Source organism: Stegostoma tigrinum, chromosome 7 (genome assembly GCF_030684315.1).
Source record: "Stegostoma tigrinum isolate sSteTig4 chromosome 7, sSteTig4.hap1, whole genome shotgun sequence".
NCBI lineage: Eukaryota > Metazoa > Chordata > Chondrichthyes > Orectolobiformes > Stegostomatidae > Stegostoma > Stegostoma tigrinum.
In genome coordinates, this window is record NC_081360.1 from 38,970,828 (window position 1) to 38,996,314 (window position 25,487).

At 44.6% G+C, this 25,487-nt stretch overlaps 1 protein-coding gene across 4 annotated transcripts in view; it reads left to right on the forward strand.

The window, feature by feature from the left end:
- The window catches only part of zswim2 (zinc finger, SWIM-type containing 2), a 134,308-nt gene that overhangs the window by 56,350 nt on the left and 52,471 nt on the right, over positions 1 to 25,487 (forward strand). The window contains exons 1-2 of one of the 4 annotated variants that reach the window (XM_048535291.2): positions 18,728 to 18,904; positions 21,001 to 21,178. The gene's annotated coding sequence lies outside the window, so the exon portion shown is untranslated. Of the gene's footprint in view, positions 1 to 18,727; positions 19,001 to 21,000; positions 21,179 to 25,487 lie in introns of those variants that run through there. The other 3 variants (XM_048535290.2, XM_048535292.2, XM_048535293.2) reach the window with 3 other exon arrangements.

Sequence of the window (25,487 nt, forward strand, 5' to 3'; positions counted from 1 at the left end):
CACCAAGCCCCTGTATAACTGTAGCTAAGACATCGTTACTGAGATGCTCAAATCCTCTTGCTATGAGGGAGAGCATTGCCTGCTGCACCTGCAAGTCAACCTTTAGTGACAGTTTCACCATGACACCCAGGTCATGTTGCACCTCACCTTTTCCTAAACTGTCACCATTAAGATTATAATCTGCATTCCTACTTTTGTGTCCAAAGTGGATAACCTCACACGGATCCAGATTATTGCATTTGCCAAGTATTTGCCCACTGAGCCAGCCTGTCCAAGTCACCCTACAGCCTCTTAGCATCCTCCTCACGGCGCACACTGCCACCCAGCTTAGTGTCATTTGCAAATTTGGAGATACAGCGTTCAATTCCTTTGCTCAAATTGTTAATGTATATTGTGAACAGCTGAGGTCCCAGCACTGAACCCTACAGCTCACACGTCACTGCCTGCCAATCTGAGAAGGGCCTGTTTATTCCATCTCTCTGCTTCCTGTCTTCCAACCAGTTCTCAATCCACATCAATACATTACCTCCCATACCATGTGCGTAAATTTTCCTTACTAATCTCTTGTACAGACCCTTGTCAAAAGTCTTTTTAAAAAGTCCAGATACACAACACCCTTACAGACTCTACTGGTCGTATCCTCAAAAAAATTCCAGGTTTCTCAAGCAGGACATCCTTTTAGTGAATGCATGCTGACTAGGACCGATTCTGTCAGCGCTTTCCAAATGCTGAGTTATTATATCACTCATAATTGACTCCAGCATTTTCCTCACGACTGATGTCAGGCTAACCTGCCTACAATTCCCCACTTTCTTTCTCCCTCCTTTCTTAAAAAGTAGGATTACATTAGCTACCGTCTGGTCCATTGGAACTCTTCCAGAGTCTACAGAATGCTGGAAAATGATCACCAATGTGTCAGCTATTTCCTAGGGCCACTTCCTTAAGCACTCTGGGATGCAAAGCATCAGGGCCAGTGGACTTATCAGATTTTAATCCAATCAATTTCCCCAATACCATTCTTGATTAATAAGAATTTCCTTCAGTTCCTCCTTCATGCTTGACCCTCTATCCCCAGCATTTCCAGAAGGTTGTTTGTGTCCACCTTAGTGAAAACAGATCCAAAGTATTTGATCATCTGGATATTCATCTCTTTGCTATCCTTTATGAATTCACCTGATTCTAACTGCAAGGGACCTACTTTTGTCTTCACCAGTCTTTATCCCTTCCCAAATCTAAGGAAGCTTTTGCAATCAGTTTTTACATTTTCCACAAGCTTACTTTCATATTCTATTTTTCCCTTCTGAATTAAATCCTTTGTCCTCCTCTGCTGAATTTTAAATTTCTCCCAGACAACAGGTTTGATTTTCTCTCTGGCCAATTTATATGTCTCGTCTTTGGACTTTAACACTATCCCTGATGTTCTGATGAAGGGTACTGACTCGAAATGTCAACTTTCCTGTTACTCAAGCTGCAGTGTTGACTCTGACTCCAGCATCTGCACTTCTTGATAATCCCACTATCCCTGATTTCCCTTGTTAGCCATGCTTGAGCCATCCTCCCTGTTTTACTCTTATGCCAGATAGACATGTACAATTGTTGACTGCTTTCCAATCTTGTCAGGCCTAACTGTACTTATACAGAGGCCTATTTCTAAGCTATGCAATGTTCCTGATCAGATCACTACCTGATGAGCAGGCCTGACCTACGTTAGCAGAAATTGTTTGCTTGGAAACCTTGAACCAGATTTTAAAAAAAGTTATTTTTTGTATTTTATTATTTTCTGAATAGTTTAGCAATTCATTAGATTTCAACAATTCTGAGTTGATGCTCCTCAATATTTACTCTGTCCACTTGTAAAACTGTTTAAATGCAAACAAGCTCCCATTTTTACCTCAGGGACTCCCTCTCAGACACTAGTTTTTTTAAAATTGTGGCTCCAGAAATACTGTTGAGTTAATCATTAATTCTCAACATGCACATTGACTGAACCCATTAGTTCAAAATCTAAACTCTAAAATAAATGATATTAACATTTATTTAAATCACATTGTTTACATCACACATATCTTTTAAAATAGAATACCCATGCAAAGTATTTATAATAGTCATAAAATTATTGATCTTATATTTGCACAAAAGTAGACTGAATCGTGAGAAATAAATTGGCAAAGATTTAAACATTTTTTGGAAAAACAATCTGGAGTCAAGCTGTCGTTGAATGAAGGCTTACAACACTCATATGCACAGACTGTTGAACCTTATCCAATATTTCAGCTTATCAAATGGGACTTCTGGCAACAGAGACCAACTTTGTCTGATATAATTGTCCTCTGTTAGATGCAAAATCATAATGGCTGCAATGGACAATCCAATATTAATGGGCCAATTATTGTCAAAATTACATAACCGCCCTTTTCATGCTCTGGTGCCTACTAGGAAATAAAGACAAAAGCTCAACAGCATGCAGCTTCACTATAACTGGATGACAGCAAAAGTAATCAGAATAAATTGACACACAATTTTGTTGTAGTCATTGAGCAATGTGGCCAAAAAACTTATACATTGTGTAACAAAACTGCAAACTGAGAATCAGAAACTTTTTAAATTCTGAATAGCTATAGCTACAATGGCTTCACATTCTCAGCTTTACTCCAGAATTACAAAGTGTCCAAAAAATCTGAAAAATACATAACAGCATAAAGCTCCAGGAAGTAGTGGACCAATATTCACAATGGAGGGGACATTTGGATGGGAAATCTCAAATGATAATGGAGACAGCGACTGTATCATGGTATACTTTCCATCACAAGTAAGACAGTTACTTCCCAGCTGCGCTCCCCATAATCTCCTTCCACCCACACTAAAAAAACTCCTGCACCACTACGTGAAACATCTGTGCATCACTGAATCCCTTGTGTGGAAGCAGGCCATTCAGCCCTCTGAAAAGCATCCCACGCGGACCTACCCCTCAACCTTAACTTTGTAAACCTGCATTTCCTATGGCTAATCCACCTAGTAGTTTTTGCAGCCACTTGGCTTATAGGCAAGAGATAATGGGAACTGCAGATGCTGGAGAATTCCTAGATAATAAAATGTGAGGCTGGATGAACACAGCAGCCAAGCAGCATCTCAGGAGCACAAAAGCTGACGTTTCGGGCCTAGACCCTTCATCAGAGAGGGGGATGGGGAGAGGGAACTGGAATAAATAGGGAGAGAGGGGGAGGCGGACTGAAGATGGAGAGTAAAGAAGATAGGTGGAGAGAGTATAGGTGGGGAGGTAGGGAGGGGATAGGTCAGTCCAGGGAAGACGGACAGGTCAAGGAGGTGGGATGAGGTTAGTAGGTAGCTGGGGGTGCGGCTTGGGGTGGGAGGAAGGGATGAGTGAGAGGAAGAACCGGTTAGGGAGGCAGAGACAGGTTGGACTGGTTTTGGGATGCAGTGGGTGGGGGGGAAGAGCTGGGCTGGTTGTGTGGTGCAGTGGGGGGAGGGGACGAACTGGGCTGGTTTAGGGATGCAGTAGGGGAAGGGGAGATTTTGAAACTGGTGAAGTCCACATTGATACCATTGGGCTGCAGGGTTCCCAGGCGGAATATGAGTTGCTGTTCCTGCAACCTTCGGGTGGCATCATTGTGGCACTGCAGGAGGCCCATGATGGACATGTCATCAAGAGAATGGGAGGGGGAGTGGAAATGGTTTGCGACTGGGAGGTGCAGTTGTTTGTTGCGAACTGAGCGGAGGTGTTCTGCAAAGCGGTCCCTAAGCCTCCGCTTGGTTTCCCCAATGTAGAGGAAGCCGCACCGGGTACAGTGGATGCAGTATACCACATTGGCAGATGTGCAGGTGAACCTCTGCTTAATGTGGAATGTCATCTTGGGGCCTGGGATGGGGGTGAGGGAGGAGGTGTGGGGACAAGTGTAGCATTTCCTGCGGTTGCAGGGGAAGGTGCCGGGTGTGGTGGGGTTGGAGGGCAGTGTGGAGCGAACAAGGGAGTCACGGAGAGAGTGGTCTCTCCGGAAAGCAGACAGGGGAGGGGATGGAAAAATGTCTTGGGTGGTGGGGTCGGATTGTAAATGGCGGAAGTGTCGGAGGATAATGCGTTGTGTCCGGAGGTTGGTAGGGTGGTGTGTGAGAACGAGGGGGATCCTCTTGGGGCGGTTGTGGCGGGGGCGGGGTGTGAGGGATGTGTTGCGGGAGATACGGGAGACGCAGTCAAGGGCGTTCTCAATCACTGTGGGGGGAAAGTTGCGGTCCTTAAAGAACTTGGACATCTGGGATGTGCGGGAGTGGAATGTCTTATCGTGGGAGCAGATGCGGCGGTGGCGGAGGAATTGGGAATAGGGGATGGAATTTTTGCAGGAGGGTGGGTGGGAGGAGGTGTATTCTAGGTAGCTGTGGGAGTCGGTGGGCTTGAAATGGACATCAGTTACAAGCTGGTTGCCTGAGATGGAGACTGAGAGGTCCAGGAAGGTGAGGGATGTGCTGGAGATGGCCCAGGTGAACTGAAGGTTGGGGTGGAAGGTGTTGGTGAAGTGAATGAACTGTTCGAGCTCCTCTGGGGAGCAAGAGGCGGCGCCGAATCAGTCATCAATGTACCGGAGGAAGAGGTGGGGTTTGGGGCCTGTGTAGGTGCGGGAGAGGGACTGTTCCACGTAACCTACAAAGAGGCAGGCATAGCTGGGGCCCATGCGGGTGCCCATGGCCACCCCCTTAGTCTGTAGGAAGTGGGAGGAGTCAAAAGAGAAGTTGTTGAGTGTGAGGACGAGTTCAGCTAGACGGATGAGAGTGTCGGTGGAGGGGGACTGGTCGGGCCTGCGGGACAGGAAGAAGCGGAGGGCCTTGAGGCCATCTCCATGCGGAATGCAGGTGTACAGGGACTGGACGTCCATGGTAAATATGAGGTGTTGGGGGCCAGGGAATTGGAAGTCCTGGAGGAGGTGGAGGGCGTGGGTGGTGTCACGGACGTAGGTGGGGAGTTCCTGGACCAAAGGGGAGAAAATTGAGTCCAGATAGGTGGAGATGAGTTCGGTGGGGCAGGAGCAGGCTGAGATGATGGGTCGACCAGGGCAGGCAGGTTTGTGGATTTTGGGAAGGAGATAGAAATGGGCCGTGTGGGGTTGGGAAACAATGAGGTTGGAGGCTGTGGGTGGGAGGTCCCCTGTGGTGATGAGGTCGTGAATGGTGTTGGACTTCACCAGTTTCAAAATCTCCCCTTCCCCTACTGCATCCCTAAACCAGCCCAGTTCGTCCCCTCCCCCCACTGCACCACACATCCAGCCCAGCTCTTCCCCCCCACCCACTGCATCCCAAAACCAGTCCAACCTGTCTCTGCCTCCCTAACCGGTTCTTCCCCTCACCCATCCCTTCCTCCCACCCCAAGCCGCACCCCCAGCTACCTACTAACCTCATCCCACCTCCTTGACCTGTCCGTCTTCCCTGGACTGACCTATCCCCTCCCTACCTCCCCACCTATACTCTCTCCACCTATCTTCTTTACTCTCCATCTTCGGTCCGCCTCCCCCTCTCTCCCTATTTATTCCAGTTCCCTCTCCCCATCCCCCTCTCTGTTGAAGGGTCTAGGCCCGAAACGTCAGCTTTTGTGCTCCTGAGATGCTGCTTGGCCTGCTGTGTTCATCCAGCCTCACATTTTATTATCTTGGCTTATAGGCAACATCATTCTCCATAGCATATTGACAGTAGTAAGATTAATAGTGCCGTCATTTTGACACTAGACAGAAAGCTTAGAGTCCACTGAAGAAAGGTGTGTGTTTACCTCCAAGAGACGGTTTTCTTTGAGGTAGCAATGCATACTAACATAATAAACTGGGCATAGCAATTGTGGTACTGAAGAATCCAACAGAAATTTATTATTATTACCTAATATGTGCCAACATCATCTTCACAAGCTCATCAGTGATCAACGTCTGGACTAACATTAAACTGTTAGTTTACAACAGAAGAAAATGCTTTTAAGCGTCATCTTTCATGTGAACCAAGCTTAGATGGTAAATGAGATGTTTACAGGCCACATGCTTTAATACAGCGATGATGCCCTGGAGATATACATTAACCACATGACTTCTCTTCCAAAGATAAAAGCCTACACCAACCAGTTATACATTATTGCATGTCAGTTTGATAATGAGATGAACATATCAAAATAAAGTTTACAAGACCATTATTTCAAATTTCAATGTAACAGTTTGCAACTAATTCGACTTACTAATTGCATGCCCATCTAGGGAGGCATGCATTGTTCACTGTCACACTCGTTCGACAACTTGGCCGTGTTGCTGCTGATTGCTTTTGCTAAATATCACCATCATTGTCATTGGAGCGCTCTTTCTCATCGTTATTGGTGTCATACATTGGTTTGAACTGGCTTTCGCTCTCCCACAATGAAGGACCAAGATGTTAGATCATAGGATCCCTAAAGTGTGGAAACAGGCCCTTCGGCCCAACAAGTCCACACCGGCTCTCAGAGCACCCACCCAAACCCATCTAATCTACAAATCCCCGAACACTACAGGCAATTTAGCATGACCAATCCACCTAACCTGCACATCTTTGGACTGAGAGAGGAAACCGGAGCACCCAGAGGAAACCCATGCAGACATGGGAAGAATGTGCAAACTCCACACAGACAGTTGCCAGAGGTTGGAATTGAACCGAGGATCCTGGTACTCTGAGGCAACAGTGCGAACCACTGTGCCAGTGTGCCACCCAAAGATCATTAATGACTTTGTCTATCTGGACTGGTTGCATATTTTAAGAAACCTTTGCTGGTAGCCTCAAACTATCTGCCCAATGTGCAGTTTTGGCCTACTCTGCTTGATCACTCATGGTGCATTTTTTTAATCTCCTCTGTCTTTGTAGAATGTCCTATGCTCTGGGATAATTAGACAATTGGTTGCTGGGGAAAAGTTGTTCACACTTTTGTTTAGCATAAATTGGACTAGGAATGTTAATTTGGTGTTATGCAAAAATACAACAATGCAATGCAGAACTGTTGTTTGGTGCTTAGTAATCATTAATTTGAAAATGCATATCATGTGTTTTCTTGACTAGCTGAATGTGAATAATAGAGTGAAGTAGTCACCACGCAGCACGTATGCCTTGAATGGTTTGCCACTGTACCACTATCCATTGTCACTATCTGATTCAGGATATTGAATAAACTGAAAATATTACTCAGCATGTCAATGACCACTGTACTTATTGCATTACTATGTCAAGGAACAAACAGAAGTTTAGACAGGTAACAGGGATGTAATCTTCTTCGTGCAAGGTGAATAGGTTTGCTGCTACTTTCATCGAAGGACTAGATGGAGTATTATGTGAATGTAGGTGTTCCCTCTATTGCTAAGATTAATACATTTAGTATGGCACAAATTATTGATCATCCTGATTCATCCCTGGCCAGTGCACAGATTCATGTGCAAGCCATCTTGCGTGCTCAATACTACTGTGTCCCTGGTGTAACATGGATATATCTTGGTTTAATCCTTTTGCCTTGAAATTATTTTTCATATACCGAGTACATGTGTATGGCCAAAATAGTCAAATGTTTTCAGGTACTTCTCATTACAGTCAGGCCATCCTCAGATAATGATCTCTAATGACTCTTGTAATTGCTCATGTTCAAAAAGTGCTGATTATCTGTTTTCCATTCACCATCGCATCAAAGTTGTCACCCAAGGGCACAACAGCAGTGTTTGTTTGCAATCTCACCCTTCAGCGATCTGGCACCTCCACTACCTCTTCCCTATACCCATTTATACCCAATGACAAGTAGGTCTTACTCTATGCTATTCACTAAAGTATGTGCAGTGTCATTGCCCGAACTTATTTCTGTTAGTATCAGATTTTGTGAAATTGTGTTTTTTCCCCTTATGTGTCTTATTTTCTTCAAGGAGTTTTGCCTTCCAACGTTCTGTCTGGACATGTGACATTTCTTGTATATCTGAAAGCATAAAGTCACCAAGGGGAATTGAGAAAGTGTTGCTAGAGAACGGAGGTGTGGGAGCAAGAAGTATGTAGTTATAGCAATCACAATTTCTAATCAGTTACCCAAAGTGAAGACTGGTAACCCTGGTGAGGTTATGAGCTGAAAATGCGTGGTCATTGAGTTCCTATATGGTAATCTCTGCCGTGGATCTGCAACTTAGCTATAGCAACTCCACTTCCACTTCAACAAACTCCTCTCTCAGATCTTGGCCATCTGTAACAGTACCCTCTTGTGGCCATTTGTATCCACAGCAGAATTAATCATTTTTAGTTCAGTGCTCAGTTTCACTGTGCTGAAAAGATACCACATTTTGTGACAAGGATGGAATTGTCTATGTCCTGGCCATACAAATTTGGGTTGGATAAACATTCAGCAAGCCAGGAGAGGAACTGAGCTATTTATTTGTTGAGAAATAATTTTTCAAATTCATTTATCGTGGATGTACTGTTTTCAAATCGGGGTGGGTTGACCTTCAAATGTGGCTGAGTCAGCCTGTATTTTTGAAAGACTGGGAGTACAAAGTCATGATCAAGAGTCTTTCAATTCATATGAGCAGCAGCCCAAGATGCTTTGCATTGCTAATACTATCCTGAAAATTTCTGATAATCCAGATGTTATTCAGGCAGTGGGTGAAAAGAAAATGAGACTATTTCTTACTGAAATAAGCCAAGTAAAACACTTAAGAATTTGCTCAATCCTGCTGAACCAAATAACACAGCACCATTAGACTTTTTTTGGTAAGCTCATTTAGGACTGCAGTCTGAAGCCATTGGAGATTGCAGAAAACTATTAGTTTGGCATCTATCTGCAATATGCATTGCAGAAATTTGACAAGGATCCCTAAGCAGCATCTTATAAACCCAAGACAACTTCCATCTAGAAGGATAATGGCAGCAGATTCATGGAAACACCACCATTTGCATGATCCCCTCCAAGCCACTCACCATCCTGAATTAGAAATACATACAGTCATAGAGATGTACAGCTCAGAAACAGATCCTTCGGTTCAACTTGTCTGTGCCAACCAGACATTCTAGATAAATCTAGTCCCATTTTCCAGCATTTGGCCCATATCCCTCTTTACCCTTCCTATTCATATATCCATCCACATGCCTTTTAAATGCTGTTCTTTGTTCTTTCACTGTTACTGTTCAACATCCTCAAATATCCACCCTAAAGTAATTCTAAGTCAACTTATATCACGTGGATTGTAGCAATCCAAGAAGGCAGCTCACCACTATCTTGTGAAGGACAATAGACAGCCCAGCTGAATGCTAGCCTAGCCAGTGGCACACACATCCCACAAGAGAATTAAAAAATGTTAACCAGCAAAGATATTGGAAACATTATAGGGGTTTTGTAAAAGCCGTCCATCAATTGTAATTTTGTACAAATTCAAGAGCAAGCGTAAGGGGATAGATTAGCATTTTGTTTAGAAAGTGAGAGCATTCTGAGTAAGTTGCTGACTTTGCTTAAGTTAACCTTTAATATTGCTTGCCAAGCAACTTTTTCCATGACAGAATATAACTCAAAAGAAGTCAGAACTAACAACCACTTGCTGTCTGAGTAAGTACGCTGCGGCTGAGTAAACTAAAGGCCCCCGCGATCAAGTTTTCAGTTAGAAAATCCTGTCGCCAATGTCTAGGCCAACATTGGGCACAAACGGTAGAGCTGCAAGGTGAAGAGTCATCTCGTCAAAGCATTTCACAAAAGGGTACATTAAGACAATACTTACAGATATAAAAGGCAGTCACAGAGTATAGTTTTTGTACAGCAGCAAGACTGTCTGGCGAAAATTCACAAAAGCTTTGTAGTCAAAGTAACATTGAATGTAGCTTCAGCGGACTTGGAGGTTGACAAAGGAGCATCAGTCAGTGCATTCAGCGGCAGATAACTTTGATGCAGTCATGCTCATATTAGACTCATATCTGCAAAATGTCTTGTTTTCAAGTGTCAGTCCAATGTATGTAACTCTATGCCTAACTTATGCAGAACCAACCATGAGAAATTCAGAAATTGCACAAGAGCTTGTGCTTGTCCTGAATAACTGAAGATTCAGAACAACATTCCTCGGTTGAGGAAGAAGGTGGACGGTTCAGAGGCTCCCTTGTCGAAGCCGGCCTCATCTGAACATATGCGACGGAGACAGAAGAACTGAGAGAATGGGATGGAGTCTTTACAGGATGCAGGGTACGAGGAAGTATAGTTCAGGTAGCTGTGGGAGTCAGTGGGTTTATAGTGGATTTCAGTGGCCACTAACCGAGGATTCCCCAGCATCATTGTCGACGGGGCCCTCAACCGGGTCTAACCCATCTCCAGCATTTCCGCCCTCACCTTGTCTCTTCTCTCCCGCAACAGCGATAGGATTCCACTTATCCTTAACAACACATCACCTGCATCCACATCCAGAACATTTTCGCCACCTCCAGTGAGATGGCACCAGACACATATTTCCCTCCCATCTCTTGTCCGCTTTCTGCAGGGACCGCTCCCTATGGGACACCGTAGTTCACTCTTCCCTCACTACCAACATCCCCGCACAGCCCCATGCACCTTCCCCTGCAACTAGCGAAGGTGCAACACGTGCCTATTTACCTCCTCCTTCCTCGGTATCCAAATGCTCAAACATACCTTCCAAGTGAAGCAACACTTCACATGCACTTTGCAGAATCTAATCTACCGCATTTGCTGCTCACAATGTGGTCTCTACTACATTGGGGAAATGAAGTGTAAACTGGGTGACCACTTCGGAGAACATCTACATTCTACTCAGAGTAAAGACCCTGAGCTTCCAGTTGCCTGCCATTTTAACACACCACCCTGCTCCCTAGTCAATATCTGTCTCTGGCTCACTGCAGTGTTCCAGCAAAGCTTAAAACAAGTAGAAAGAACAACATGATAAAATGTGAGGCTGGATGAACACAGCAGGCCAAGCAGCATCTCAGGAGCACAAAAGCTGACGTTTCGGGCCTAGACCCTTCATCAGACAACATCTCATTTTCTGCTTTGAGACCTCGCAGCCCTCCGGATTCAATATCGAGTTCAAAAATTTTAGGGCTTAAACTCTCTCATGTCCTAGCCCCCTACCCCACACACAAGGCCTTGTTATCACATAGCCTGCCATTGCACACTGCCCATTGTCGGGCACTAACAGACCCCATCAACAGGTATTCCCCCTCCTAGCCAGATTGTTATCAACTCCTTTGTCTATCCAACTGCTTTTCTCTCTCTATGGACTCTATCCTTTATCCTATCATTTACTCCTTACCCTATCCCCCAACCCACCCCCATTTTCTGTATATGAACCTGTTTTCCCAGCTACCATCAGTTCTAAGGAAGGATCACTGGACCCAAAATGTTAACTCTGCTTTTTCTTCACGGAGTTGCCAGACCTGCTAAGGTTTTCCCTCCATGTAATATTCTCTTAATAACAATCAAACTAAATATAAATTGACATAGGGTAAAACAGATCTGAGATTAGCAGGTGATATTCCAAGAATGGTGTGGAAGACATGGGTTTCAATTCTGGCACTAGTTCTGGTGAAAGAGAGAATTGCGGCATTGGAATGGGTTTCATCTAATTAGGGCTGGGACCAGTGTCCTGGCAAAGGGTTACAGATAGGCTTTAAATTAAAATATTTTAGTGAATGGAAATTGAGCAAAGTCAAGGCAACAGAACAGTGAATAATTTTTGTAATTAGCACAATATGACAAAAATTGACAGTTTGAAGTTTAATGCATTCTTGCATAAGGTCTAATAATGGAAGAATAGAAAACATTGAAGATATCTAAATGATGAAACACTCTCAAGAAAGAATGAAATTAATGCAAAAACAGAGATAAATGGAGTTGGTGTAAGAGGGATATTGCTACATAGTGAATATGTTTGGAATAAAAAGACAAAATGATAAATATGTGGTTGAAGCGGAGTTGATGATAGTCCTGATAATACAAGATGGCCTTATGTATAATACTTAGGTGTATCTAAGATCCTTGCTTCGAATGTTGGCTTGTCCCTTGTTTGTAAGTATGTCATGACCAGGGATGGAGTGCAATACTATTTATTTTTCAAGTCCCACACCTCCAGTAATTTTAAACTTAAGCAGGTTTCAAACATTGCCAATTATATATGTCTTAATCGTTGTCAAGCTAAAATACTTACCTTTGTTTTAAGTCTGAGGAGAAACAAGAGAGTAATGAAGCAATGCAGAGTGTAACTTCAGTAAAAGTAATAATTAACCTCATCAAAAACAAGGAGAATTTATAGATCGCCTCAAATGTTCTGATTCAGTAGTTATTCAGGAGAAACACAAGCTGCTGGTGCTGGGATAGTTGTAGTTGGCTAAAGCCCCTTTGATTCAGATTGTTGAGTACAAATTCAAAAATGTCCTCTTGGGAAATCTGTCCAAGTAGAAAAAATGACCTTAGATAATTTTTTTGGCTCACATACTTTACGAAAGGAGTTACAAAAAAGAGGATGTTTCCCACGCTGTTACTCTTCAGGGAAGTCAAATTCTGCCTCACTGAGCTTAAAAATGCAACAGTCTTTTCCTACTTTCCAATTGTACTATATGACCTCACTCTGAAAGTTCACCAGATTGCAGTGCTCATTTGAGATTTCTGCTACTCGCAACTGCGCATTGTTGTTCTACACAGTGCCATTTCCTTAAGCAAAGGCAGAAGTTCACACAAAATGGTGCTCTGAAAGCTTGTGATTTCAAATAAACCTATTGGACCAGATGCTGTCATGTGACTTCTGGATTTGTCAACCCCAGTCCAACACTGGCACTTCCACATCAAGACTACATATTTTCCTTATACAGTTTGCCAGTGGCTCAGGTAGTAATTGCAAGGTTATTACCTTGGAAGATCGGCTGTTAAATTTAGTTGCTAACTATACAAACGCTTTCAGCAGAACAACCCTTCTAGGTTTATCAATGTTTTTGGTACTAAGGTGGATTCCTACCCTCCCCCATGACACTCCTCTACACCCTGAAGAGATGTCCTAGGCCATGGCACCAGATAGGCTTTGCTCATGGCTGCAAAGAATAGTATCCATCTCTTAATTATTTGACAGTATAATTTTCTACATTCCTATTTCCTTCCCCCACTTTAATGGTTTCCTGTACCATGGTGCTGTAGTCATTTTGATTTTTATTCCTGCAGTCCCCATTCTCTCAACAAAGCTTTCAAGAACTGCATAACTATTGAACAACTGCAGGGTCTGAGGCTCCTCAAATGTTACTCCTTGGATCCCCAAACTTCCCTCAACTTCAGTCACAGCCTCCTGTCCCTGATCACAGACCAAATTTGCAGTGCCTAATCTAACAACCCATATAGTTATACAATGAACATTTACACAAAAGGCTCTTTGCTAAGGAAAGCTAAATGTACATAATCACAAGGAAGTGGACAGGGCAACTATGGCTGACAAGGGAGGTCAGGGACAGAATAAAAGCAAAAGCATACAATGTGGTGATGAATAGTGGGAAGTCAGAGGATTGGGAAACCTCTAACCAGCAGAAGATAACCAAAAAGCAAAAGAGGGGAGAAGATATAATGTAACAGTAAGCTAAATAGGAATATAAAAGAAGATTGCAAGAGTTTTTTTTTTAGATAACATTAAAGGTAAAAGATAAACAAGAATGAACATTGGACCACTGGAAAATGAGGCTGGAGAAGAAAGAGGGAACAAAGAATTGACAGAGGAACTGAATAGGTACTTTGTATCAGTTTTCACAGTGGAAGATACCAGCAGTTTAACAGAACTTCAAGAGAATCAGGGGCAGACGTTAGTGTAGTGGTGATCACTGAAGTGAAGGGGACACTGAAAGGTGCGAAGGTGGATAAACCACCCAGGCCAGATGGACCGGACCCTGGAGTTCTGAACGAGATAGCTGAGGAGAATGTAGAGGTATTAGTGCTGATCTTTTAGGAATTACAGGAGTGAGGGAAGGTCCCAGGAGACTCAAAGATGGCTAATGTAACACCCCTATTAAAGAAGGCTGGAGGGCAGAAGACTGGAAATTACAGACCAGTTAGTATGAACTTGGTCGTTGGTAAGATTTTAAAGTCAATCAAGGATGAAATTGCAGAGTACTTGGAAGTGTGGGGCAAAATAGGGCTAAGTCAGCAAGGCTTCATCATGATTAACCATGAAGTCAAAGATAGTATCAAATTGAAAGAAAAATCATAACATTTGGTAAAGGCTAGTAGTAAAACAGAGGTTTGGGAGAAATTTAAAAATTAATGAAAGCTGACCAAAAAAAAGGGAAAAATAAGCTTTAAGGGTAAACTTGCAAGCAGTATCAAAATGGGGAATAAGAAATGAGACAGGCCAAAGCAAGAAAAAGTCCCTTAGAAAATGAGGCTGGGGAAATAATAATGAGGAACTAGGAAATATCTGCAGAGGAGTTGAGTAAATATTTTGCATCAGTCATCATGCTAGAAGATACTACAAGCCCTCCAAAATACTATATTATCAAGGGAGAGGAAATAAATACAATAACTCTGACAAGAAAAAGTACCAGGGAGAGTAAGGGGGTTAGAGGTTGGTATGGTGGCTCAGTGGTTAATATTGCTGCCTCACAATACCAGGGACCTAGGTTTGATTCCACCCTCAAGTGACCAGCTGTGTAGAATTTGCACGTTCTCTATGTGTTTGCATGAGTTCCTTCCGGATGCTCCAGTTTCCTCCTACAGTCCAAAGATATGCAGGTTAGATGAATTGGCCATGGTAAATGTGGAGTTATGGAGATAAAATGGCACAGCAAGGAGGTGGAGGGGCGTCTGGGTTCAATGATCTTTGGAGAGGCAGTGCAGACTTGATGAGCTGGATGGCATCTATCTGCACTGGTGGGGTTCTGCGATTAGTCATTTTCCAAGAATTCTAACACTCTCAGAAAAGAGTCATTGATTTGATGTCAATCAAAAGAGTTGTTTGAGCCTGTAATCATTGGAGTTTAAATGAATGAAAGGTGACCTTATTCAAGCATACTTCAAATGAACAGGGTAGGCGTTTCCCTTGTGGGACAGTCTAGGACCAGAGGGCATAACTTCAGAGTAAAAGGTCACCCACTTAAGATACAGTTGAGGAGGAATCTCTCCTTTAAGACCATACGACATAGGAGCAGAAGTTAGGACATTCAATCATGGCTGACAAGTTTTTCAACCCCATTCTCCCACTTTCTCCACGTAACCCTTGATTCCCCTTGACAATCAAGAACCTATCTATCTCCTTCTTAAATATACTCAATAACCTGGCCTCTACTGCCTTCTGTGGTAGTGAATTCCATAGATTCACCACCCTCTGGCTAAAGAAGTTTGTTCTTACCTCTGTTCTAAAAGGTCTTCCCTTTACTTTAAGGCTGTGCCCTCAGGTCCTAGTCTCTCCTGCCACTGGAAACATCTTCCCAATATCCACTCTGTCTAGGCCATTCAATATTCTGTAAGTTTCAATTAGATCCCCACTCATCCTACTAAACTCGTATCGAGTATAGACCCAGAGTCCTCAAACGTTCCTCATATGTTAAGCTTTCTATTTCTGGGGCCATTCTCGTGAACCTCCTCTGAACCCACTCCAGGGTCAGTACAACCTTCCTGAGATATGGAGCCCAAAACCACACCCTCTCAGAGGGCAGCGAAAGTGAGGAATTCTTTACCACGAAGGGCAGCATCATTAAGAATATTCAAAGCTGAGACACAGTGTCCTGAAGAAGGGTAATAGCCAAAACGTTGATTGCTCCTCTCTTCCAGGTGGTGCCTGGCCTCCTGCGTGTCTCCCAGGACTCCAGGGTTTTTTTTTCCTTCTGTCCCACACCCGGATTCTTATTCAGCAAATAAAATAAAGAGTAATGGGGAAAAGGATATCAAGTGGAGTTGGCACTAGCATCCACCCTCACAATGGTAGCTGAAAGGTTCTTCGGAAAGACTTTAACTGATGTCCACGAAATCGGACAGCTCCTCTTCACAGAAGTCCCAGAAACTGAGCTGGAGGATGCAGTCACAAGGGGTCAGGGGGGTGGAATCAAACGTAGCATCTGTTCGAGGATAACAAAATGTGAGGCTGGATGAACACAGCAGGCCAAGCAGCATCTCAGGAGCACAAAAGCTGACGTTTCGGGACTAGACCCTTCATCAGAGAGGGGGATGGGGAGAGGGAACTGGAATAAATAGGGAGAGAGGGGGAGGCGGACCGAAGATGGAGAGAAAAGAAGGTGGAGAGAGTATAGGTGGGGAGGTAGGGAGGGGATAGGTCAGTCCAGGGGAGACGGACAGGTCAAGGAGGTGGGATGAGGTTAGTAGGTAGCTAGGGGTGCGGCTTGGGGTGGGAGGAAGGGATGGGTGAGAGGAAGAACCGATTAGGGAGACAGACAGGTTGGACTGGTCTTGGGATGCAGTGGGTGGGGGGGGGGGGTAAGCGCTGGGCTGGTTGTGTGGTGCAGTGGGGGGAGGGGACGAACTGGGCCGGTTTAGGGATGCAGTAGGGGAAGGGGAGATTTTGAAACTGGTGAAGTCCACATTGATACCATATGGCTGCAGGGTTCCCAGGCGGAATATGAGTTGCTGTTCCTGCAACCTTCGGGTGGCATCATTGTGGCACTGCAGGAGGCCCATGATGGACATGTCATCTAGAGAATGGGAGGGGGAGTGGAAATGGTTTGCGACTGGGAGGTGCAGTTGTTTGTTGCGAACTGAGCGGAGGTGTCCTGCAAAGCGGTCCCCAAGCCTCCGCTTGGTTTCCTCAATGTAGAGGAAGCCGCACCGGGTACAGTGGATGCAGTATACCACATTGGCAGATGTGCAGGTGAACCTCTGCTTAATGTGGAATGTCATCTTGGGGCCTGGGATAGGGGTGAGGGAGGAGGTGTGGGGACAAGTGTAGCATTTTCTGCGGTTGCAGGGGAAGGTGCCGGGTGTGGTGGGGTTGGAGGGCAGTGTGGAGCGAAGAAGGGAGTCATGGAGAGAGTGGTCTCTCCGGAAAGCAGACAGGGGAGGGGATGGAAAAGTGTGTTGGGTGGTGGGGTCGGATTGTAAATGGCGGAAGTGTTGGAGGATGATGCGTTGTATCCGGAGGTTGGTAGGGTGGTGTGTGAGAACGAGGGGGATCCTCTTGGGGCGGTTGTGACGGGGGCGGGGTGTGAGGGATGTGTTGCGGGAAATACGGGAGACGCGGTCAACGGCGTTCTCGATCACTGTGGGGGGAAAGTTGCGGTCCTTAAAGAACTTGGACATCTGGGATGTGCGGGAGTGGAATGTCTTATCGTGGGAGCAGATGCGGCGGAGGCGGAGGAATTGTAACTGATGTCCATTTCAAGCCCAACGACTCCCACAGCTACCTACAATACACCTCCTCCCACCCACCCTCCTGCAAAAATTCCATCCCCTATTCCCAATTCCTCCGCCTCCGCCGCATCTGCTCCCACGATAAGACATTCCACTCCCGCACATCCCAGATGTCCAAGTTCTTCAAGGACCGCAACTTTCCCCCCACAGTGATCGAGAACGCCTTTGACCGCGTCGCCCGTATTTCCCGCAACACATCCCTCACAGCCCGCCCCCGCCACAACCGCCCCAAGAGGATCCCCCTCGTTCTCACACACCACCCTACCAACCTCCGGATACAACGCATCATCCTCCGACACTTCCGCCATTTACAATCCGACCCCACCACCCAAGACATTTTTCCATCCCCTCCCCTGTCTGCTTTCCGGAGAGACCACTCTCTCCGTGACTCCCTTGTTCGCTCCACACTGCCCTCCAACCCCACCACACCCGGCACCTTCCCCTGCAACCGCAGGAAATGCTACACTTGTCCCCACACCTCCTCCCTCAGCCCTATCCCAGGCCCCAAGATGACATCCCACATTAAGCAGAGGTTCACCTGCACATCTGCCAATGTGGTATACTGCATCCACTGTACCCGGTGCGGCTTCCTCTACATTGGGGAAACCAAGCGGAGGCTTGGGGACCGCTTTGCAGAACACCTCCACTCAGTTCGCAACAAACAACTGCACCTCCCAGTCGCAAACCATTTCCACTCCCCCTCCCACTCTCTAGATGACATGTCCATCATGGGCCTCCTGCACTGCCACAATGATGCCACCCGAAGGTTGCAGGAACAGCAACTCATATTCCGCCTGGGAACCCTGCAGCCATATGGTATCAATGTGGACTTCACCAGTTTCAAAATCTCCCCTTCCCCTACTGCACCCCTAAACCAGCCCAGTTCGTCCCCTCCCCCCACTGCACCACACAACCAGCCCAGTTCCCCCCCACCCACTGCATCCCAAAACCAGTCCAACCTGTCTCTGCCTCCCTAACCGGTTCTTCCTCTCACCCATCCCTTCCTCCCACACCAAGCCGCACCCCCATCTACCTACTAACCTCACCCCACCTCCTTGACCTGTCCGTCTTCCCTGGACTGACCTATCCCCTCCCTACCTCCCCACCTATACTCTCTCCACCTATCTTCTTTACTCTCCATCTTCGGTCCGCCTCCCCCTCTCTCCCTATTTATTCCAGTTCCCTCCCCCCATCCCCCTCTCTGATGAAGGGTCTAGGCCCGAAACGTGAGCTTTTGTGCTCCTGAGAGGCTGCTTGGCCTGCTGTGTTCATCCAGCCTCACACTTTGTTATCTTGGAATTCTCCAGCATCTGCAGTTCCCATTATATCTGTTCGAGGAACTTGCTGTGGGTGGATAATAGATGTAACGGCCGATCCTTCTGCCCTTTTCAAAGGAAGCAGCGGCAGCCCTCGAGCCGCTGAGCGGGTGACCCCACCTCCCTGACCTTTCATCCGGTTGCAGAGGGTGACGGGAAGCCCCGCGGCGTCCCGTCTCCATGGTGACGCGGCTCGAGCACGCACCGCCGCCCGCAGCCGCTGCCTGTACTGTCCCAGGTCAGTGTGCCAGAGCCCGGTTGGGTGGGCGGGGGCGGCGCCGGGAACAGCAACAACATCGCGGAGGTGAGAGTGTTGTAGCGAGGGGAGAAAGAGGTGAGCGAGAACAAGGGGAGAGGATCAAGCAGGAAGTGGGGGATGGAGGGAGCGAGGCAAGCGGAGGGGGAGGTTGTTGGAAGGGGGGGGGAACATTTGAGAGGGAGGGTGAGAGCGAAAGGAAAGGGGAGAGGAGGAGGGGTAGACCAAAGCACAGGGAGGGTGGGGGATGGGCAATGTGGTAGGGAGGTGGGCCAAAGGGGATGCAGATGGGAAGAGGGTAGGAGGTGAGCAGAAGGGGTGAGAGTGGGAGAGAGGTGCGGGAGAAGAGGAAGAAACAGGGAAAGGGAGGGGAGCCAGAGGGTGAGGGAGAGGGGGGTGATGGAAGACGGGAAGGAGAGGGGGAAAGGGAGAAGGCGCTAGTGGAAAGATCTGGATTTGGGTAATGGGAATGGGGGAAGAGACGGGTGGAGACGGCAAGTCTCAAAAAGCTTCACAAGCAATGAAGCAACTTGCTGAACAAGTTTCCCAAGCTAAATTAATTCCAGTTGTCTTAGTTTGGACCATATCCCTTTAAACCTTTTTCATTTGGGTATCTATCCAAATGTCTTTTAATTGTTATAACCATACCTGCATCTACCAAATCATCTGGTTGTTCATTCCACATATGAACTATTCTCTGTGTGAAAAAAAGTTGCCCCTCAGGTTCCTTTTAAATTCTTCTCCTCTGACCTTCAAAATATGTCTCCTAGTTTTGAACTCCCCCACTCCAGGGAAAAGAACTTTTTTATTCACCTTATCTATCTGTTCTTGATTTGATAAACCTCTATAAGGTCACCCCTCAACATTCCAACCTCCAGTAAAGAAAGACCCAGCGTCTCCTTTTATAACTCAAATTCTCTAGTCCTGGCAACATTCTGAACCTGCTTCAATTTAACAATATCCTTCCCATAGCAGGACAACCAGAATGGTATACAGTACTCCAAAAGTGGCCTCACCTACATCCTATACAACCTCAATGTGACATCCCAACTCCTATACTCAGTGGTCTGAGCAACAAAGGCAAGTGTGCTAAATGCTTTTTTAACCACCCTACCTACCTGTGAATGTATAATCTAAATGATGGAGTGTCAGATGAAATGTTTAATTTGAAGTAAAACAATCTCAAGAAAGAAAAATAGAGGACAAGAACAACAGGACAAAGGAAAAGGATTGAAAGCTCAGAAAAATTTTAGAATTCTTTTTCCTTTATTTTAAGTGGACTATATATTCCCAGTGCTGACAATAAGATGCCACCATTATAACTGGCTGTATTGATCCAGTTGCATATATTTACCATATGATCCCCAAGAGCTTTTGAATAACATTCATAACTCGGCCTATGAGAATGATAAAGATAGATAGAGAAATTGAGAATTTGGGTTGATTATCCACAAACAACAATATTTCCACCAATTATATCTAGGGCTGATATGTTCAGATTTTAAGTCAATGACAATGGCAGTGGAAGTGAACTTTCAGAACAGCTGTCAAACATGTAGAGTTTTATCAAACTCCGTCAGTTTAGTTCTTCAAATTTATTTGGCAATTGTATGTAACTTCTTAGCAAAACTCGTTTACTAAGATCTTTATTTAATAGGCGCACATAATGGGTCCAATAAAAGTTGACTTTGCTAATTCAGGAGGGTAAGGAGAGGTTTGGTTGCAGTTCATTGATAATATGCCTGTTACTCCTGGGTTTAAAGCTTACTGCAACATTTTTTGCAACAGAAAGATTCTAGTGACTGTATCTTGTGGTGAACATGGGGAGCATGACTATTTACATTGATCGTTCCCACGTGTATTTTTCTCCTATGTTCACCGTGCTGTAAGAGTTCACATTTTGTGGGGAGGGCTATGTTGACAGAATACTATTATATAAGGTTAAGTTTCACTGTGATATGCTAATGAAGAGTATCCATCATCATTGGAAATTATACAATGCCAGTGGTTTTGCAGTTTCGTGGTAAGCTGAAACTTTAGTAAAACACTCCTTGAATAAAGTTGGTATTTTTTAACAGCGCAACAAGACAAGGAACAATACATGGTAGCAGCAATGAAAGAACCAGCATGAAGAAGTCTTGGCCATTTACTGGAAAGCAGGTCCCAACGAAGCAAGATGCATGGCTAAATTGCCATCTGAGATTTTAAAATTATCGCACTGCATCAAGTCTTGCTCTGAACCTGAGCAGTGAGCAGGTCAGTACACTATTATATGCAATCCTAGTCAGACAGGGATCAACAAAAAATATTACATCCAAGAAATTAACGGATGCCTACTACAATCTACGAAAAAAGTACCCGTGTTTAACAGGTTAAATATAATAAACATACCCAGCAACAAGGTGAGTGTTAAAACTTTTATCAATGATCTGTACAAACATGCAGCAAGCTATGAATAAGCCAGGTTAAAAAAAAGACTTCGATTCAGTGTTGTCTGACCTCTTGGAGTTAAGAAGTGACTTAACACTAACAAAGGCAATTCAACCGAGTGGATGAGCTGAAGTTGAGGAGGAAAACTGATTGGTGATTTGGGATAATAGTTTAACCAAGAAAAACGTGGCTTGCCAAAAAGCCCAAATACCAGCTTTGTATGAAGGATCAGTTCCAAACTGTCCATTGTAGCCACAAGGTTGTATGGAATAGAATCATAGAATCCCTATGGTGCAGAAAGAGGCTATTTGGCCCATTGAGTCTGTACTGACCCTCTGAAGCACACATACATCCCTCCCCTAACTCTATCCCTGTATAACTTTGCATTTACCACAGCTAATCCACCTAGCCTGCACATCCCTGGACATTACGGGGCAACTGAGTATGGCCAGTCCATCTAACCTGCATTTCTTTGAACTGTGGAAAGAAACCAGAGCTCTCAATTGGCAAGATGAATTAGAATAGACATTAATGATATGGAGGTTCCTTGGCAAAATCAAGGAACCATGTGGAAGCAGTTGGAATGCTGATGTCCTTGTAGACGAAATGAGACGTACTTTAAGTTGGGAACAGAAGTGGCAATTTTGTTTGTCTCTAACACTGAATTGTTGAGGAACTGAAAAGCCAACAAATCCAACCTAAGAACTTCAGAGCTGAATTTCCACTGCATTTCACAGGATTAGAAAAGCAGAAGACAGCATACTGCTTCATTCTGTATCCTAAAACAAGATAAGATGTCCGTTTACACCAATAAAAATTACTCTGATTCTTGCCAAAAGTAAAGGAAGAAATTAACTATGTTGAAGCATGGGATCATTTCACCTGTGGGAGAACCCAAAAGCCGGTGCTTGGAGATGGCCCTAGTACCATAGAACCATTTGGATTCATGAGAATCTGCATAGATTAGTGTAGTTGAATAAAACAGTTGAATGTGAAGTTCACCTTATGCCAACCGAATGCAGTAGCTCAGCAAAATTACAAAAGAGCTTTATCCTCTCAAAATTAGATGAAAATATTCTTTCTGAGCCATTGATAAAATGTGTGAATTGCTCAAATCCCTATTACACTTTTTGGAAGGTATTGTTTCAGAAGATTACTCTAGTAGTGATTGTGACAAGGTCAGCCTGGTTACCATCGTAGAATATGAGTTCTCTGACTGGGGCTATTAATCTAGTCAAATCAGGGGGCCCTGGCTGACAATAAGAGAGTGTCAGGCATCCAGTTCACTCTGACAGCTGGCTCTGGGGGTGCTAGATCAGAGTCAAGGACTCTCCATGTGTAAATGAAGTGTGACTTGGTGACGGGATATCGGCCTGTGTGGAGTTATACCAGTGGCAACAATAGAAAAACATGCTGCTAAGGAAATTCACCCTCAACAGTTGCCTTAAAGTTGAGGTAAGCATTTCTGACATCATGCTGTTATTTGGGAAACTTGACTGATTGATCCTGCCGTCAAAGACTGGGCCTATTGTGTAGAAAAAGTGTGCTTTTTTTTTCTGGGCAAGTGACGTTGGGCGGAGGAAAAGCAATGAATAATTCTCCTGACATCTTGTGAGCCGGCAGCTTTTCCGGTTATTAGGAATCCAACTTTGCCTGAAGCAAGAGATATTAAAACCTTTCAAGAGTCATTGGATTTAGTTAAGGAATATTGTGACCCGATCCTCCTCTATTTCTGAGATGCTTTTGGTTTTACTTGACAATTCAAGAACCAGGGGAATCCGTATAGGGATTTTTGACCAGGTTAAAATGACTGGCAGAGATATGTAACTTTGACTTAACTCTTAATGAGATGCTGAGAGACCATTTGGTACATAGAATTAACGTCGTAACCATACAAAAGCACCTACTCGCTGAAGTCCAACTGGCTTTCAAACAGGCACTAAACTGGCTTTATCGCTGGAAAATATGGCAAGTGAAGCATATGAGTTGCAAGGAATTCCGATGGAAGTGGATACTCTCACCAGTCTGACTGAGCTTGAGGAACACCATTTGAATGAAGACAATTACATAGCCTCACTCAAGAAATATCCTGAACAGAGGGACTCTAAGTCAGCCCACAGTAAAACATGAAAACAAAGCCAAGCCTTGGCCAAATGGTTAACATTTTCTTCAGGATCCAAGCCAGCAAGTCATTGAAATTGCTGCTGGTATGCAGACTCACAACAGCAAAAAAAGTCCCACAACCTAAATTGAATAATGAGTTCTCTTACTCTGGAAAGTCCATATATATCTGGTTTGAAACAGTTAAATTGCTTAGCAATATCTAAATCAGACCCGTTCAAGATAAACACCTGGTTAAATAGCCATCCAGTTCTAATGGAGGTTCATACCAGCATGGCCATTTCAGTGATCACAGAACCAGTCTTTACCAAAATTCACTCTGGATTCCAACCCTTAAGTTTGTGTAAAACCTCAGACAAACTGAGAATCTATGCCAGGAAACCTTTACAGATTAAGGGTACAACTTCAGTTCCAGTCTTGTATGAGAAGCATCTGGTTCAGTTACCACCGATTGTAGGAAAAGGTTCAGGCCCAAATTTGATCGGGTGAATTAGTTAAGAAAGATTCACCTAGATTGGCTCAATATTTTTCGATTAGAAAATGGCTGCCTGAGTGAAGTGCTGATTAAATACTTGAACATTTTTCAGGAAGGTCTAGGGACTATCAAAGGAACCAAAGCCACCTTGCATGTTAACCAGGAAGCATTTACATGATTCTGCAAGGCCTATCCAGTGCCATTTGCCTTACAGGCAAAAGTAGAGGCAGAAATTGTGAAGCTGGGTGATTGGCTCACCTTTGTGTAAACTGCTTTTCACAGCTAGATATATAATACCCAGTCCCTTGTATAGAGGATTTACACACAAAGTTGATGGGGGGGTGCTGCCCTTCATGAAGGTGGCCATAAGCAATGCGTACTTACAATTGTGGTTAGATGAGGATCATCAGAAGTACGCTACAATTAATACCCATAAGGGTTTGTGTCTATATTCAAGACTGCCATTTGGGATATTATCAGCCAGTGCAATTTTTCTGGACAATGGAGAACATTTTACAAGGTCTACCCCAGGTTGCTATTTATTTAGATGATGTGCTAATAACAGAGAAAATCACTAAGAAGAATTTGGACATTTCTTCCAGTCAGATGTATACCTTGGAAAGGAAAAATATATGTTCCAGGTGCCCCAAGTGACCTATTTGGGCTACAGAGGCAACAAGACCAAATTACACCCATTGGAAGATAAAGTGAGTGTGATCGAAGGTGCCCCAGCTCCTAAGTCTGTACCAAAACTTAGGTCTTTCCTTAGACTGGTGAATTATAACAGGGTTTCCATCCTGGCACTTTCACATCAACTCTTAAAGAAAAATTAACCTTGGAAATGGTCATGTAGTCAAGCCATTACTCTCAGGGAACTGAAAGAACAGCTATCATCCTCTAAGGTGGTGGTACACTGTGATCCCAAGCAAGATCTGGTATTGACATGTGATGCCTCCCTGTTTGACATTGGGTTAGTATTATCTTTTAGTGGCCAGTGAAGAGGAAGAGGTGGCCAATAGTGTGTGCATCCAGACGTTTGGCTAACGCAGAGCCTAAATATGCCCAATAGAGAAGGAAGATTTGGCGGACATATTTGGAGTCAGGAAGTTCCACCAATATCTTACAGGCATAAATTTATAATCATAATGGACCGTAAACCCCTGCTAGGTCAAATTAAAGAGGACATGGCAGTACTGCCCATAGCTTCAGGCCGGATTTAGCATTTGGATCTATTACTAACTATGTATAATTACAAGGTAGAACACCACATGGGAGAACAAGTAACAACTGTGGATGCAATGAACTGCCTCCAATGGCAGGTATGCTATTGATGGTATCACCACTGGAAGAGTTTTTATTTTCTGCTTTTAAATTTTCTGGACACTCTTCGAGTCACAGCTGACAATATCAAATTTTGGACGCACAAAGATCCAGTCCTCGCAAAACTGAAACAGCTGGTGGCGATGGAGGAAATCAAAGTACCATCACAGCCAGAACTGAAACCTTTCTGGACCTGGAGAGACCAGATCAGAGTTGACG